Here is a 14,898-nt window from a genome sequence, read left to right as displayed (position 1 = left end):
AGAGCAATTTAATATACAAAAAAGCACACTGTTTAAAGGTTACAAAAATGGTGAAATAAACAGACATACATAAAAGCAAACAGTAAAATAAAAAGGGATAAAATAAAGAAAAGAACTGAGCTGTTACACATTGCATTGGCATCCTCGGAGGAGAAGCCAATGAAAAACTCTGGACAGCTCTATAAATCTTCCTCATCCTGAACAGAGGATGAATTCATGCTGGCATGTTGCGTTTGGCTAACCACCTAGTCCGCCCCCTTGGTCATGTGAGAGAGGAGTGGCTACACCTGAATAAAGATGGAAAGTTGTGGACATATTTCCTAATTATGTCGTATCTTCTCTCATAGGTCTTCTAAGGAAAGGTCTGCCCAACACATTCCCCAGCATGAATTAACATATCCTACAATATCAAAGACCTTTACGAAATGTTGGCTCAATGGTCTAATAGCTATTTTCTTGGCTTTCATAACCCAAATGCATTTGTGCTCAAAAACATAGGACTATAAGTGGATGCTGGTCACAGATTTGTTGATCAGAAAGTGAAATATTTGATTAATAACAAGGTTTTCTTTGAAGTATTATTTGGCCATATTCTTAAGCAGCCATTTTAAGACACATGGCAAAAACATAAGGGACTCGGGCCACAAAGTCTGTATCAATTAATGGGGCAGTTTAACATTTTCTATTGATGTGACAGGAAAATCACAGAGGTGGGGGGCATTTGCCTGATATATAGGTGTTAATTACTTTAGCTTATAAGGAAAAGGTTTCCTCTGGGAAAAAGTGGCTCATAACCCATCATTTATTACAATCGCTATTTGCTCCATGCTCATACAGCCCATCTAATTTTTAATCATGTGACTTTCTCATTTCAATTTATTAATATATATGCTTATGTATGACATGTAGATCTTTTTCCCTTCTGGGACCATAAATGTTATCTTATCTTGCACCACTGGATCAGAGAAGTGAGTTATTGCTACTTAGATGTAGACGTCACTGCTCCGCTGTGAGTGCGCATGTAGGAGATTTGAATACAGCATGCTGTAGAAAACATTAGGTATGTCCAGACCTAACAATATGTTCCCTTTAAGTCCCTACTAATCATGACTAGGATGTTGGCGACATACTTTAACAGTATGGCCCCTTTCACACAAATGTTTTTAAATGGCCATGTGCTACTTGTACCATACCAATTTACTACACATAGACCACGGACAAATTCAAATTAATGGGCGACAGGGTCATCCGTTTTACCCAACATACCGGGTCAGAGTCACTCTACTTCCTATGGAGATAGGAGGGATGAGTTTTTAGCAAACGTCCATGTGCAGGGGGTCTAAAGAAGGTACCACCAAAAAAAGAAAAACTTCCTTAGCTCCTTTAGCATATATATGAATATTTTTTTGCAGATTCATTGCTCATTCATAGATTACTTTGACTATATGTTCTGAAGGGGGTCTAACCCATTGTAAAATCCACATATCTGTCCTCCATTTTCACTTTATATGTCCAGATATCTGTCTCACAAAATAGTATATCTATTCTATACCATAGTTTCAAACTATTGTTTCACACAGTAAATGTGTCTAAATGTGTTCATTCAATGATTGTGCAATATTGCATTGCATTTCTTTAATAAAGAAGTATAAACATCAGTTAAATGATACCCCAGGAATATTAAATGCACACCTTATGTCAATTTCTGTAAGGATTCTTTAAGGAATTTTACATTTGCCCGATTTCTCCAATGCATATGGATAAGGTTTGGTAAAATTTGAGTCTACTTTGCTGGTATTCTAATGTTCCATTCATTTCACATCCTGTGTTACCATAACCTCAAGGAAGGGTGCACCCGTCTGGTTGATGGCGGGGGGCATTTTGGGGACTAGTAATGAGCCTCCCACCCAAACCCATGGCCAATTTTACTGCATTTATTGCAATGAAGCATATACAGTGGATCCACTGCATTTCCCTGTAGAACCTGAATGAAGTGGGGCACAAGCAGGTTAACTGAATGAAGTGGGGGAATGGCAGGATCACTGAATGAAGTGGGGAACCTGGGGGTGTTCACTGAATGAAGTGGGGCATGGGGAGATCACTGAATTGAGTGGATAATGCACACTGTCATGGAATATGCATAAAACAAATAGATTGAATTATCATTCTTCTAAGAGCACTGGAAATCCTTTCTTATATAACAAACCTATAAATTTATATGTCAGAAATTATAGGTCACCCAAAGAATAAAGCAGAGATGCGCAAATAACAAGCCTCATATAGCTGATGAAATGGCAAAATAAAAAATGTCAAACATTTCAAATTAAAAACAGTAAAGGGCTGCATAATTAAAGGGACACATGAACTGGGGTCTGTTGTATACCAAATGACTGGCACGGCAGGAAGTAGGCAAGCACTAAATTAGGAAAAGCCTTGTCTCTGAATATACAGCTTATAAACGGTGCAGTAATATACCATATTAACTTTGAGCACACTCAGATGTTATAGGCTTACTCATGTGTGCCAGCTTTAAAAATAATATAAAACTTTTAAATGGTTATATATCTTTACTCACATACATCCCATCAATCACCCATTAAACCCTTGCTGATCCACGCCATAACAGTATGGTTTGGAGCCAATGCTGGTGTAGCTCTACACAGGAGCTGAGGCAGCATCGGGAATCGCGTCATGTCAGTGGTTATCTACCGCTGATATCCCCATGTAACACCCTTTAACCCTTTAATTGGTTAGCACAACTGAGGAATTTAACTGGCCACAGGGATATTCCCTGCTCGATCAGCCCCCCCCCCCCCCAGCGTTTTCGGTGGGTTCTGATCATTGCTATGGCAACACAGGGATCTGAGCTAAGACCCCAGGGCTGTCCATAGTATATGCCTATAAGGTCTTGTAACATACAGAACCTTATAAGCAGTGTAACAACCTATGCATCAGCATAGGCAGAACGTGCTAATTACAATAGATCAGTATTCCAGTGTATTACAAAAGCCAAAGCCCCGTTACACATTAAACTTACATACACAATAAAATAAAGTGAAAATCACAATAAAAACGCCACATATGTAGTATCGCCACATCCATAATGACCAGTACAATTAAAAGAAATCATTATTTTCTTTTTCGTCCGTTCGGCAGCACACATATGGGATTTATCCTATATATATTTATACTACTAGCAGTAGTAGACAATTAAACAATTAGTGTGTTGGCTGACTCCACCTATATGAGGCCGGAGCACACACATAACCCTTGTATTTCTTTTTCTCTTAGGTATGACAGAAGAGTTCAGGTCGTGTGTGTCTACACAGAAAGAAAAAAAAAACAAAAAAAACCCAACAACTTTCTAGATAATAAGTTTTCTCGGTCCTCTGTGTCTTTACACAGAACACTTGGATGGACCGGCCCGGGCTGTATACGCTTGCATGCGGTCCCTTGTCCCGGAGGAGCCTATACAGCTATCCTGTCTTTACAGGGGCAATAGCTGAGGCTGTGGTGTGTATCAGCCACCATGTACCAGGCACATGAGATCGCTCCTGCATCTCCTACCTGCTGGGCCTTGTGGTTCATCACCCTGTGTGCCTCACCAGCAGACGCCTGGATCCCCTCCTGCATAGGCCGCAGCCCAGGCTGTATACCACACCACTGCTGGTCCCTGGCCTGGAGGAGCCTGTACAGCTATCCTGTCTTTACAGGGGTTATAGCTGAGTGGTGTACATCGGCCACCATGTACCCGGCACATGAGATCGCTCCTGCATCTCCCACCTGCTGGGCCTTGTGGTTCATCACCCTGCGTGCCTCACCAGCAGACGCGTGGATCCTCTCCTGCATAGGCCGCAGCCCAGGTAAGAGCCTGTACAGCTATCCTGCCCTTACAGGAGTAATAATACAGATTGTGTTGAGTATCTACCACACATCACTGACACATGAGATCGCTCCTGCATCTCCTCCCTGCTGGGCCTTGTGGTTCATCACCCTGCGTGCCTCACCATGGGACGCTTAGATCGCCTCCTGCATAGGCCGCAGCCCAGGTAAGAGCCTGTACAGCTATCCTGCCCTTACAGGGGTAATAATACAGATTGTGTTGAGTATCTACCACACATCACTGACACATGAGATCACTGCTAGTATCTCCTACCTGCTGGGCCTTGTGGTTCATTATCCCTGCGTGCCTCACCATCGGATGCTTAGGTCGCCTCCTGCATAGGCCGCAGCCCAGCGCTGCTCCTGGTATTAACCATTTGTTCATCTGAATGGAGGCAGCACATTGTATCAGTGAGTATTTCCAGGCTGCATACAAAAAAAAACAGCCGCTGGTCTCTCATCCTCCTGTTTTCTCCTGCTGGAGATCTCTGCATATTGTACAGTATTTACACGGTTACCACATGTTGTACAGAGATTTCTGCATGTCCTGCTATCACTTGCAGTACAGGGAGCATTACATGTCAGCTCCTGGGATATAGACTGCCAGCTCCTGGGATATAGATTGTCCTGTCCTGGACATTCTGTGTTTCTTGTGCGCATGTGTCAGCCATTGCTCTGTATTCAATTTGCATTCACCTGTTGCAGTCATATCATGCAACCTCACAGCAGGTCTCAGCTGCCAGATAACCTCTGCCCTCTGCAAGACAAGGTAAGAGGAATGCTCAGGTCTCCTATGTATTGCTGCTGAATGCTCAGGTCTCCTATGTATTGCTGCTGAATGCAATGGCATAATGTCTACCTTCTGAAGGCTCAGGTCTCCTATGTATTGCTGCTGAATGCAATGGTATAATGTCCACCTGCTGAATGCTCAGGTCTCCTATGTATCCCTGCTAAATGCATTGGTATAATGTCTACCTGCTGAATACTCAGGTCTCCTATGTATCCCTGCTAAATGCATTGGTATAATGTCTACCTGCTGAATGCTCAGGTCTCCTATGTATAATCGGTATAATGCCTACCTGCGGAGTGCTCAGGTCTAATGTCTCCTATGTATCCTTGCTGAATGCTCAGGTATAACGTCTACTTTGCTAAATGCATAGAACTTTATTGCACTTCTAGTCACTTCTGCGCCCTGACTCCAGGGTTTATATGCAGTCTGTGAGCTCTGCTTGACTTAGAATTATCTTACCGGTATTTCATGTGTATAATCTGTGATCTTTACAATGGATTCACTAACCATTTTCTCTGGACTAGACCTCCAGTATGTAATGATCCTCTGGTATGTGATGAGCATGTACTCGGCCTCCGGTAAGTAATGAGCATGGCCTGTGTGTTATACACTGTACCCACATCCTCTGTCTGGTGAAATGTGCAGGTATCTATGATCTGTACACATAGTGACATACTGTAATAATGATAGAGCAGACTGATACAAGAATCTCTACATCTATTCTCCTGTGTTACCCCAGGATACAGATCCAGAGATCCACACAGATCCCAGGCCCAAGCCTTCTCATCATGAATCATCTCCTTTTCTTCTAGATCTCCAGACATCATTCTCTATTGCAGATTCTAGTTTATAGGAATATTAAATCTCAGAGATTAAATCTGATGACCCAGACCAGATCTTCCTTCTGAGGAAGGAGAATGTAACCACCAGTGGAATCCACTAAAGATCCTGAAGAGAAACAACAGGGAAAGGATGATTCTACTTTCCAGTCACTGATGATGACATATTCCCTACTCACCCAGTCCTGTCTATATATTTTCAGCGTGGATGGACCACACCTGATAACGGCATTAGAGGTCCAGTGACCAAGGGATGAAATCCTACTCTGTGCCACCACTGGCCATGTGACCTGTCACAATAGCAGGTCTGATGCATTAAGGATTCCTCTGAAGTCCTGGTTGCTTTGGTTGTGGCAAGAAGAGCTGTATGGACAAAGCTCTGGAATAAGGATGCTCCACCAAAAGGATTATTTGAATTTTCAAGATCTAAAGACTCAAAAATCCAGGAAGAGCAGGATGAGTTGTAATTCCATCACATCGACTTGGTACACAGGGTCGGTTGAGACACAGGCAACACCTTCCATGAGTAGGTAAAAAGCCACTTAACTCAAAACAGTGGGAGTTAGTGCATCTGGCCTGGTGAAATATCAACAAGAAGAAAACGGAGGTCCTTCTCTTCAGATTGGCAAAGTCTTTATCAGACGCCTGGTGTCTTCTACAATACATCAAGTATAGACTCTGTAACCTTCCCACCTGACAGATCCTGACCAGCAATCTGCTAGTTGTAAATCTCTGCCTCAGAGGTATCACTGCACGGCATCAACTGTCCTATCAGATCTTCATATTCCCATCCTGCCTCCACATCGGGAGAACGTCGGGATAGTGCTTCAGACTCCTGCCCACTGCATTGCCAGTCATGTCCTTAAAGGTTCCATACCTGGAGGACTGGTTATTTCCATGGAACTTCTGAATCTTCAACTTCAAATTTGAAGAAGAGTAATGAAAGTCTAGAAATGTATTTTTGGAAATATTTCCTCTGACTTCAGCTAACAAAAGTTAGTGAGTGACAAGAGCACTGGCCAAATGTCTGTTACCATAGATGTAGTGCAATGAGCAAAGCCCTTATCTGAAGTGAAGGAACCAGTCCCAATAATTTATGGCAAGAAAATTCTGGATTCTTCATCCTCGCACATTAGCCAGAGGGATACGTCTTTCTGAGACTGGGGTCCCATGTAGGAGATGATGAGGATCATAAGTCATGGAACACTCAAGAAGATATTGTCCTCTATTCATCGGGGGCTGTGAGCCAATCATATCAGCGTTACAATACTTCTATGTTATTATTCTAACGCATCTATCTCGTTTGCAGCTATCACAATGTGCTGCTGCCTACATAAGTCATTTACTATAAAAAGGTTCCTGAAGTCTCCAACTTACAAGAGTATGCAATACCCTGCACTAAGCAGAGGCAAATCTTCAGTTGTTGACACTTGATATCCTTAGTCATATTTCTGATATCCAGAATACTCGCTATCAGTGGCGTTACTATCGCCGTACCAACCGTAGCAGTGATGCTAATGGCCAGCCGAGGACCCATGGGCGAATCATAAATTATGCACGCCGTGTACCTAGGCGGGCCTGGCCCTATTGACCATTGCTGCTGCAGCCGCAATGCTGAGAGGGCTGCCCGTCCCTACGCCTGCCACACCTGGCTCCACCTGTGTGTCCAGGCAGCGGGCCATCCTATCTTCTTCCTGCATGAAGACATGTGACGTCACATGACAAATCCTGTCCGGCGCTGATTGGAGGTCCAGGGCGCCTACTCACAAAGGATATATCTGGCTGCACCTCATATAGGTGGAGTCAGCCAAGACACTAATTGTTTAATTGTCTATTACTGCTTGTTTACCTGTTCTGTTCTGAGTTGTACCTAGGGCAGTGATGGCGAACCTTTTAGAGACCGTGTGCCCAAACTACAACCAAGACCCACTTATTTATCGCAAAGTGCCAACACAGAAATTTTATTAGTGATTTATACTCCCTTCTCTGTCACAGCTTTCATTGATACCAGCACCTGAGGACACCAATAAAGCAGAAAATAGAAATTTGGATGATCATTGTAGTTTCCCATAAACAGGAAGAATTGTTAGGGCCGGAGCAAGAGCTACAATGATAACCCAGATCTGTCCACACATTCCCACTCCTCCAGTGGTCCCAAGTAGCACTGTTACTTTAAAATAGCAGTGCAGCAAGTCCTGGGCTGTCTGGGACTGCAGAAAGATACCTGGAGTCCTCTCTGGTGAAGGCCTGAGTGCCCACAGAAAGGGCTCCGAGTGCCACCTCTGGACCAGTGCCATAGGTTCGCCACCACTGACCTAGGGGATAAATCCCCATTTGTGTGCTGCCTCGCGGACTAAAAGAAATGGAAATTTCGGTAAGCAAATTTCCTCCATACCCGCACAAAACGCTGTAAAAACACTTTAAAAACAAACCAGAAATTACAATTTTTACCTATTTGGTCCCACATAACATCCAATAAAAAGTTATCAAAAAACCCTATCAGTACAAAAATGGTAAAGAGGATGAAGCTGTATGTACTGCATAATTATTTGTGAATAAAAGTTTAAGAGAACCCCATTTTCACTAAAGACAGGTTGCAGAAGCCCAACACACCTGCATTGCACATATACCTTTCTGCGTTCTCTAAGCATTTGCATTGCAATATAATTGCGTGTTATAACTTGCATTGCACCCTGACAGAATCCCCTGTGTAGTTCCAGGGGTTGGCTTTGGTTTAGATACATTTCAAAAAAAAGAACATGTGACTTGTGCTGCAGACTTCTCAGTTTTTGACCCCCACCTTTGTGCTCATGTACAGCTCCTCCTTCCTGCTCCTTCATAGAGCTCACATCCTGGTGATCTGACATCAGTGGGAGAGGTAGGAGCTCTACAGGTGATGTCCAGGAGCCAAGCAGTCTGCAGATCACAGAAGGAAATAGAAGTCTATGGGTCCTCAAAAAAAAACTAATGACAGATCAATTTTTTTCACTGATTAGGCTAGGAAACCAGATTTTATGTTTTCTATAAAATGTTAAAGCTTTCAGGTTTTTTTTGGAAAAACCTGAAAAACAGAAGCATCAAGTACATAATACAGACAAAAAAACTGAAGCAAGACAGAAACAAATCGCAAAGGAAGCGCAATGGATACACAATATACATTCCAATGTGAATCCTTCCATAAACTGAGACCAATTAGGATGGTTATGGATAGTTTCACATTGAGGTTTGTGCTGAGCATCCATTGTGGTTTGTCTCCGTTGGGTCTCCATGATGTTTCTGTGTTGTCTCTTTGTCCGCAAAAAAACTCATGGTTTTACATTGCTTTGAAAACATAACACCTGGTTTCATCAGCCTCATCTGTAAAAAAAAAAAAATAGGACATAGGTTTCCAAATGTGTTCCACAGACAACGCTAAGTGAAAAAATAGGCCAATGTGAAAACATGCATTGAAAACAATGGCTTTGTGAAACATCCGTGGAAATCACTGAGCCACGGATGTGAAGAACAACACCAGTGTGAAAGAGCCCTGAGGCCCCATTCACATGCAAGTTGCGCCATATTATTTAATGGTGTTGCATGCTCTTGAGCTGGTCAGTTTTCAGGATATGCAGACAGTTGCACCTATTTTTTCTTGGTGCACATTGCTTCATGCTGTTGCAACATAATTGAACTTTGCTTCATGCTGCTGCAACAGAATTGTGGCAACTGGTAATAAATGTGACACAAATGCACAAACGCACACAAATAAGCCACATAAATGTGGCACAAACACACGCTACCGCGCCCCTTTAGGTGAACAGTTTTAAAAAGTGTTGGAAAAATTGCTGCCCCAAATGTGGCACACAAAATAAAATATAGGATACGTCCTATCATTTGCCTGATTTGCGACCACTTGGCTTTTAGTGAAGAAGGGAGGGGTGAGTAGCGCTCAGTCCCCCTCCCCTTTCCTCAGGGCCATGTGCCATGCCCAGGATCCGCTCCGAGTGAATGTGGTCTAAAGCTGCTCTAGGATCCACAGCCATTTTAACTACATTTACATCTACCATGAGACACTTTGATGAATCTAGATCAGTATAAGTGCTCATGAACACAACAATGGGGAGATTTATTATGGCTTGCGGCGATGGGGAAATTTAAGTGCCTTCTCTGCCATAAAACTGTTGAATCTCCCCATCACTGCCAGTATGCAGTGTTTTCTGCCCTGAACATCACTTTGATTATGTTGGGCCAGGTATACCCTGGCAAGTGCCAGGGCCCAGAGCTGCTGGGTGGCCCACATAAGGCTGTACATAAGGAATCCATTGGGTTCATGGGGTCTATATCTAATTAATCCATACGGTGTGAATGGGGCTTTATATAAAATATGAATGAGATGTTTTGTATGATAAACTATTTTAGGGAGCACCACTATACAAAACTTTTTTTGCCAGTACCCGGAAGTAGCCACTGACCGGGGCTCTACAGGGTCGAAAGCACAAAAGGAGCCCGTTCCATTTCAGAGCGAATAAGGAGAGAACTTCATGTATTTGCAATTTTTATTGCTTGGACACTGTTGTAACCTCCAATTGCAAGGAGCTCAGTTAATACACATTTTTACTTGTTTTATGCATTACTGTTGTACCTTAATACAATTTAACCTGCAGCACCGAATCGTATTTTAGGGAGAACCAGCGGCAATGAGCTTTTCGTTTATTTTTTTTCTATTTTAGGGAACAGTGGACTGTTTTAGTTTCTGAATTTTTAATGCCCCCATGTGAATTTTTTGCAAAGGGTTTCACTGTCGTCCAGGTGCCTAGTGAAACCTGGAGCCGACCTTTTGAGTGGGACACTACCAGTTGATTTTAGTTCGAAGAGAGGTAGCTATGTATAACATGCCTGGATCTATGAGTACTTACCCCTGGTTTATCATGCTTGATTTTGATGGTAAATTTCCTTTAACTACTTTTGAGTCTGGGAACAGCCTCATCCTCATGCATCCAGTCATTGCACTAAATCATGAATGAAATTAGATACTATTCATACTATGTGGTGTTCTTTAAGTCCAGATGAAGTTGCATCCCTCTCCTCATTCTCAATCTGTCTAATAGAAGCAGTTTTACATATGCCATTGTACTTTTTTTACAAGCTTGGCGAGGGTATGATGCATGCTGAGGTCAGTTGTGTAGAAAAACCAACTTTTTTTTATTTTTTATTATTCAACATTATTTTATTGTCATTATTTATTTTAACTTTCTTGTATAATACACCTTCACTGTACCTAAGGGGAAAAGTGGGTAGAAAAGGAGAAGGATGGGGGGGGGGGGAGAAGAGGGGAAGTATCACTGGTTTTCTTTAACCACCATGAGTACTAATAGATATGATACATAAGATAAATAAGTAAAAATAAATAATAAGTCAAAAATAAATAAAAAATAAATAATAAGTAAGATTTTAAGTTTTGCTTGCAAATTTTAGTGCCATAAAGTAATCTGATAAAGACATCTTCATCAGTTATACAAACCCATTTCATAACCAAACTATAGTGAACAATTTTAAATAAAAAATCTGTTCACAAAATTGCAAAGGGTTAAGTGTGATAAGCAGGTATACAAGATGTTTTGTATCATATTACTCATAAAAATAAATTGCTGAGTAGTGATCAGCGGACCTGTTTAAATTGAATCAAAAAATCCTGTTCGGATCCAGGTTCAGTTACTCTGCCAACAGCATGTAAAGAGTTAACATCGAGGGAGGGGTAGTTGAGCTAGACCTGGTCTCAAACTATCAGGACTGGGGGACCCAGACACGAACTCTGCAGTTAGGGTTCACTCAACACTGCTACTGAGTAATGAATTTTTATGTTCCACCTATTTTAGATTCTACAATTTATTTTCTAAATCCTGGACAACCCATTCAATTGTGTATAATTTGTCTAATAAATTTCTAATGGTTTAATATAGTTTTTTGCCTCTAAAATTTAAAGAGGTTGTCCAGGTTTATAAAACGTTTTATATAAGGCTAAATAAACAGCATATATAAACATAAATAAATAGCATATACTTACCTCTCTCTCTACTTCCGGTGTCGGCTATCATTGCAGGGTTTCTGCTTACAGAGGCCAACAGTGCTGTCCTGACCATAGAACATAGAACCATAGAACCATAGAAATGAGCTGATTATAAGCAGTTTTTAAATTGTTAAAGCACCCTCCCAGCTAAATATAATTCCTTTAATTCAAAATATGGCATTCTACCACGTGCTAAAAATAGTAACCACCTACGTATAACCACCTATATAATCATCTATGTCCTTCATTGCAGTGGTTTCCCTATCTGTCCTCAGCTTACCCCACAATGCAAAGCATTACATGGATCTATTTAGAATATTATAGGTCTGAATGCCTTTAATAATAGAGAGAGGCAATGTATATATATATATATATATATATATATATATATATATATATATATGTATATATATGTATGTGTGTGTATGTATGTACATATCAATTTGTTGAAAGAGAACAAAACTCTTTACTACATATTAAAATATCAACTTTTTTTTCCTGTATCTGTATTCTTATTATATGAATTCTGTGAGCCATTAAAGCACAACTGCATGTTAATTCTTGCCAGAGGATCCAAGTGTTCATGTGTTTTTGCTACAAAACACATATCCTGCCAAATGATGGTATAAAGATATATGGTGAAATAGAGAGAATTACATCAGTGCATGACATCAGTATTCAGAACATGAGAAAACAAACTCACCAAAAGATGAAGAACATATCAAACTGGTTTCTCATTTTATACATATATGCATTTTTCACAAGAAATAATAATTGAGAAATGATAAATGATTGAGAAATGGTGACCCTTATACATATTATTAGATTATCCAATACAATCAGTATATGGACATTTGCTTTCCATAGCCATAGACAAAACCCATTAAGAATGTGCCCTATGAAAGATGCAGTGATGCTATCCCATTTCCCTATGCAGTCCTGGGAAGCAGCAGTTTTAGGATATGATGACAGAGAAACCCTTTGTCCTGATTACTATACAGCACAGTTCTTTACTAACCCATCAAAAAGCAAATACTTCACTAACTGATATAATCCTCTGCAGTACAGCCCCATCCTCTACCTGCATATTACACATACCTTCTAGCCAAAAGCCTGGTATCCAAAGAGGAACTGAATCAGCTTTTTTTTAAATGTTACTGCAGTACCTTCCTTTCCACTTCTTTCTCCTGACTCTTGAAGTATCAAAACTAATATAGATACTTAGGTTCAAAGTTATTTCATGCAGTAAGTTTCCCCATTAATTTCATGCCCCCTTTAGTTGGTTACAAGTGGAGTAAGAAGGAAGGTGGGGGGTGTAAGATAGATAGATAGATAGATATAGATATATTCATATCAGTGGCTTCCACCTTTCATTCTTAACCAATAAAGAAGTAATTATGTGTCATTGCTGGTTCTCATACTTTTTTTATATGTGCTCCTCCCTATCGTAGATGAATCCACTAGTAGGGCATATCTGCAAATAGCAACCCCCATTCATCATTGAATCACTGCTTTTCAAACTGTATTGGCTATAATACTTTCTATATCTAGGTTCCATTATTTTATATGCTACACCATTTTACTTTACACAGAAACAATTGTCTCCATTAATTAGGCAATGTTATGTATGTTTATTAGTACAGTATATATTCATAACAATGTATATATGGAGTGTGTATATATATATATATATATATATATATATATACTATTTGTAAAAAAGGTTTACAAGTTCAAACATTGCAACTTAGTCGTATGACAAATGCACTGTGCAGTTAGATGATTTAAGCAGGGCTGTAAATTAAAAAGTCACAGCAATGGCTTAGTGTACATAATGGATCAAGGTTCATAAATTGGGCTCCAGAAGAGCTACCGACAACATCATAACCAAGATTGCTTTTCTGGGATAAAATATGTTGTCTAACAATTCTAAAAAGCCACACAACCAATGCAAACATTTCTACAGATAATTACATAGTATACATGGATCCATCCCACAATAATTCTGTTGGTCTAAGCAGCATTTCTTCCACCCCACACAACAGCACATACACTGCTAGTTCATACACAGCTCATCACACACTGGTAACCAGAAATCCCCAGCATACTGGCATAGAAAACCCCCCATATTATGCAGGTGCATACTTGCATGCAGCAGAGAAAGCTGTCAAATAAGAAGCCAACAGATAACAGGTCAAGCAATAATCAGAAAACAGGTCAAGCAGGATATCATATTAGCTCTCAGGGGTCATTGTCAAGGTTTTAGCATAGTGTGAAATAGTTAACTGTTTTATAAAGGAAAAAAGGTTAAGGATATTATTAAAAACTAGGACATAAACATGATGCTCACCTTCTCTACTGGGTTTGGATTTATGAGCTGCAGCCTTCTCTAAGCATCTGCATAGTTAGTGCTTCAAGAACATGGCAAATCTTGAAATAACATTCCTAGATTTACATGCAAATCAAGATTGGTTCTTCTTTTCTGGGAAAATATCTTCAGATGACTTTGATTCCTTTAAAGTCTCTCCAATGCAGCTAGGTACCGTCTCAAGTATCTAATTTTCTAGATCTGAGTCATCCTCGCTTTAGATACGTGTGGAGAAGAGGCTTCATCTAACTACATGTATCAGTGTAGGTATGGATCTGTATCTCGGATGGGGGGAGGGGATGGGAACTGAATATTGCAGCTTGCTCAAGCCTAGGTACGGTAAAGTCATTTGTGCAAGAATGAAGACTGAAGGGGACCTGTATGGAACAAGAGCATTCTGTATGCAACCAAATACAAGAATGGGAAGGATTAATGAAAAAGGAAAATCATTTCATGTTCATCTTAATCATCAGGAAATGGAGACCCTGGATCTTGTCAGCAGCTTCAGTGACGATCAAGGCTAAAGATGGATACTGCAGTGCTAGGAGCAGCATTCATAGCTTCTGAAAAGATCAGTGAGAATCCTTGGTCTATCCTAGGTCCCCATTGTCTTTCCTCTACATAGCTTTTCAGGAGCACTCTCTTCTATGAGTGGACAAGAATTCACAATTCTCCTCTCCCTCCTCCCTTTTTTCTTCATCAATGTGATGTCAGAGGGAGCTCTCTTAAAGAGACAGCTGAGTTTTCCCCTTCACTACTCTATGCCACTGCATTGAGGTTTACTGGTCACACCTGCCACCCATGAGGACTGCAGTGAAAGCTGCACTGACTGGGGACTGCTCATCTCTGGTCTCCCTAACGTTCTGCTCCACAGCAGAAATTGCACTTGTGGTGAGTAAACAGGGCAGAGAATGGTTGTCAGCAAATGTACTGTATGTATTATACTGAATGTGCAACCCAGGCACACAGCCTA

The 14,898-nt window shown here is 40.8% G+C and overlaps 1 protein-coding gene across 1 annotated transcript in view; it reads right to left on the bottom strand.

Annotated features, from left to right (window-relative positions):
* The window catches only part of CACNG7 (calcium voltage-gated channel auxiliary subunit gamma 7), a 170,358-nt gene extending 155,757 nt beyond the window's left edge, over positions 1 to 14,601 (bottom strand). Inside the window, exon 1 of the mRNA XM_072110474.1 lies at positions 13,908 to 14,601. The gene's annotated coding sequence lies outside the window, so the exon portion shown is untranslated. The remainder of the gene's footprint in view (positions 1 to 13,907) is intronic.
* Between the last annotated feature and the right edge of the window lie 297 nt (positions 14,602 to 14,898).

This window comes from Engystomops pustulosus, chromosome 6, assembly GCF_040894005.1.
Source record: "Engystomops pustulosus chromosome 6, aEngPut4.maternal, whole genome shotgun sequence".
Lineage (NCBI taxonomy): Eukaryota > Metazoa > Chordata > Amphibia > Anura > Leptodactylidae > Engystomops > Engystomops pustulosus.
This window is presented reverse-complemented; position numbering and strand designations above follow the sequence as displayed.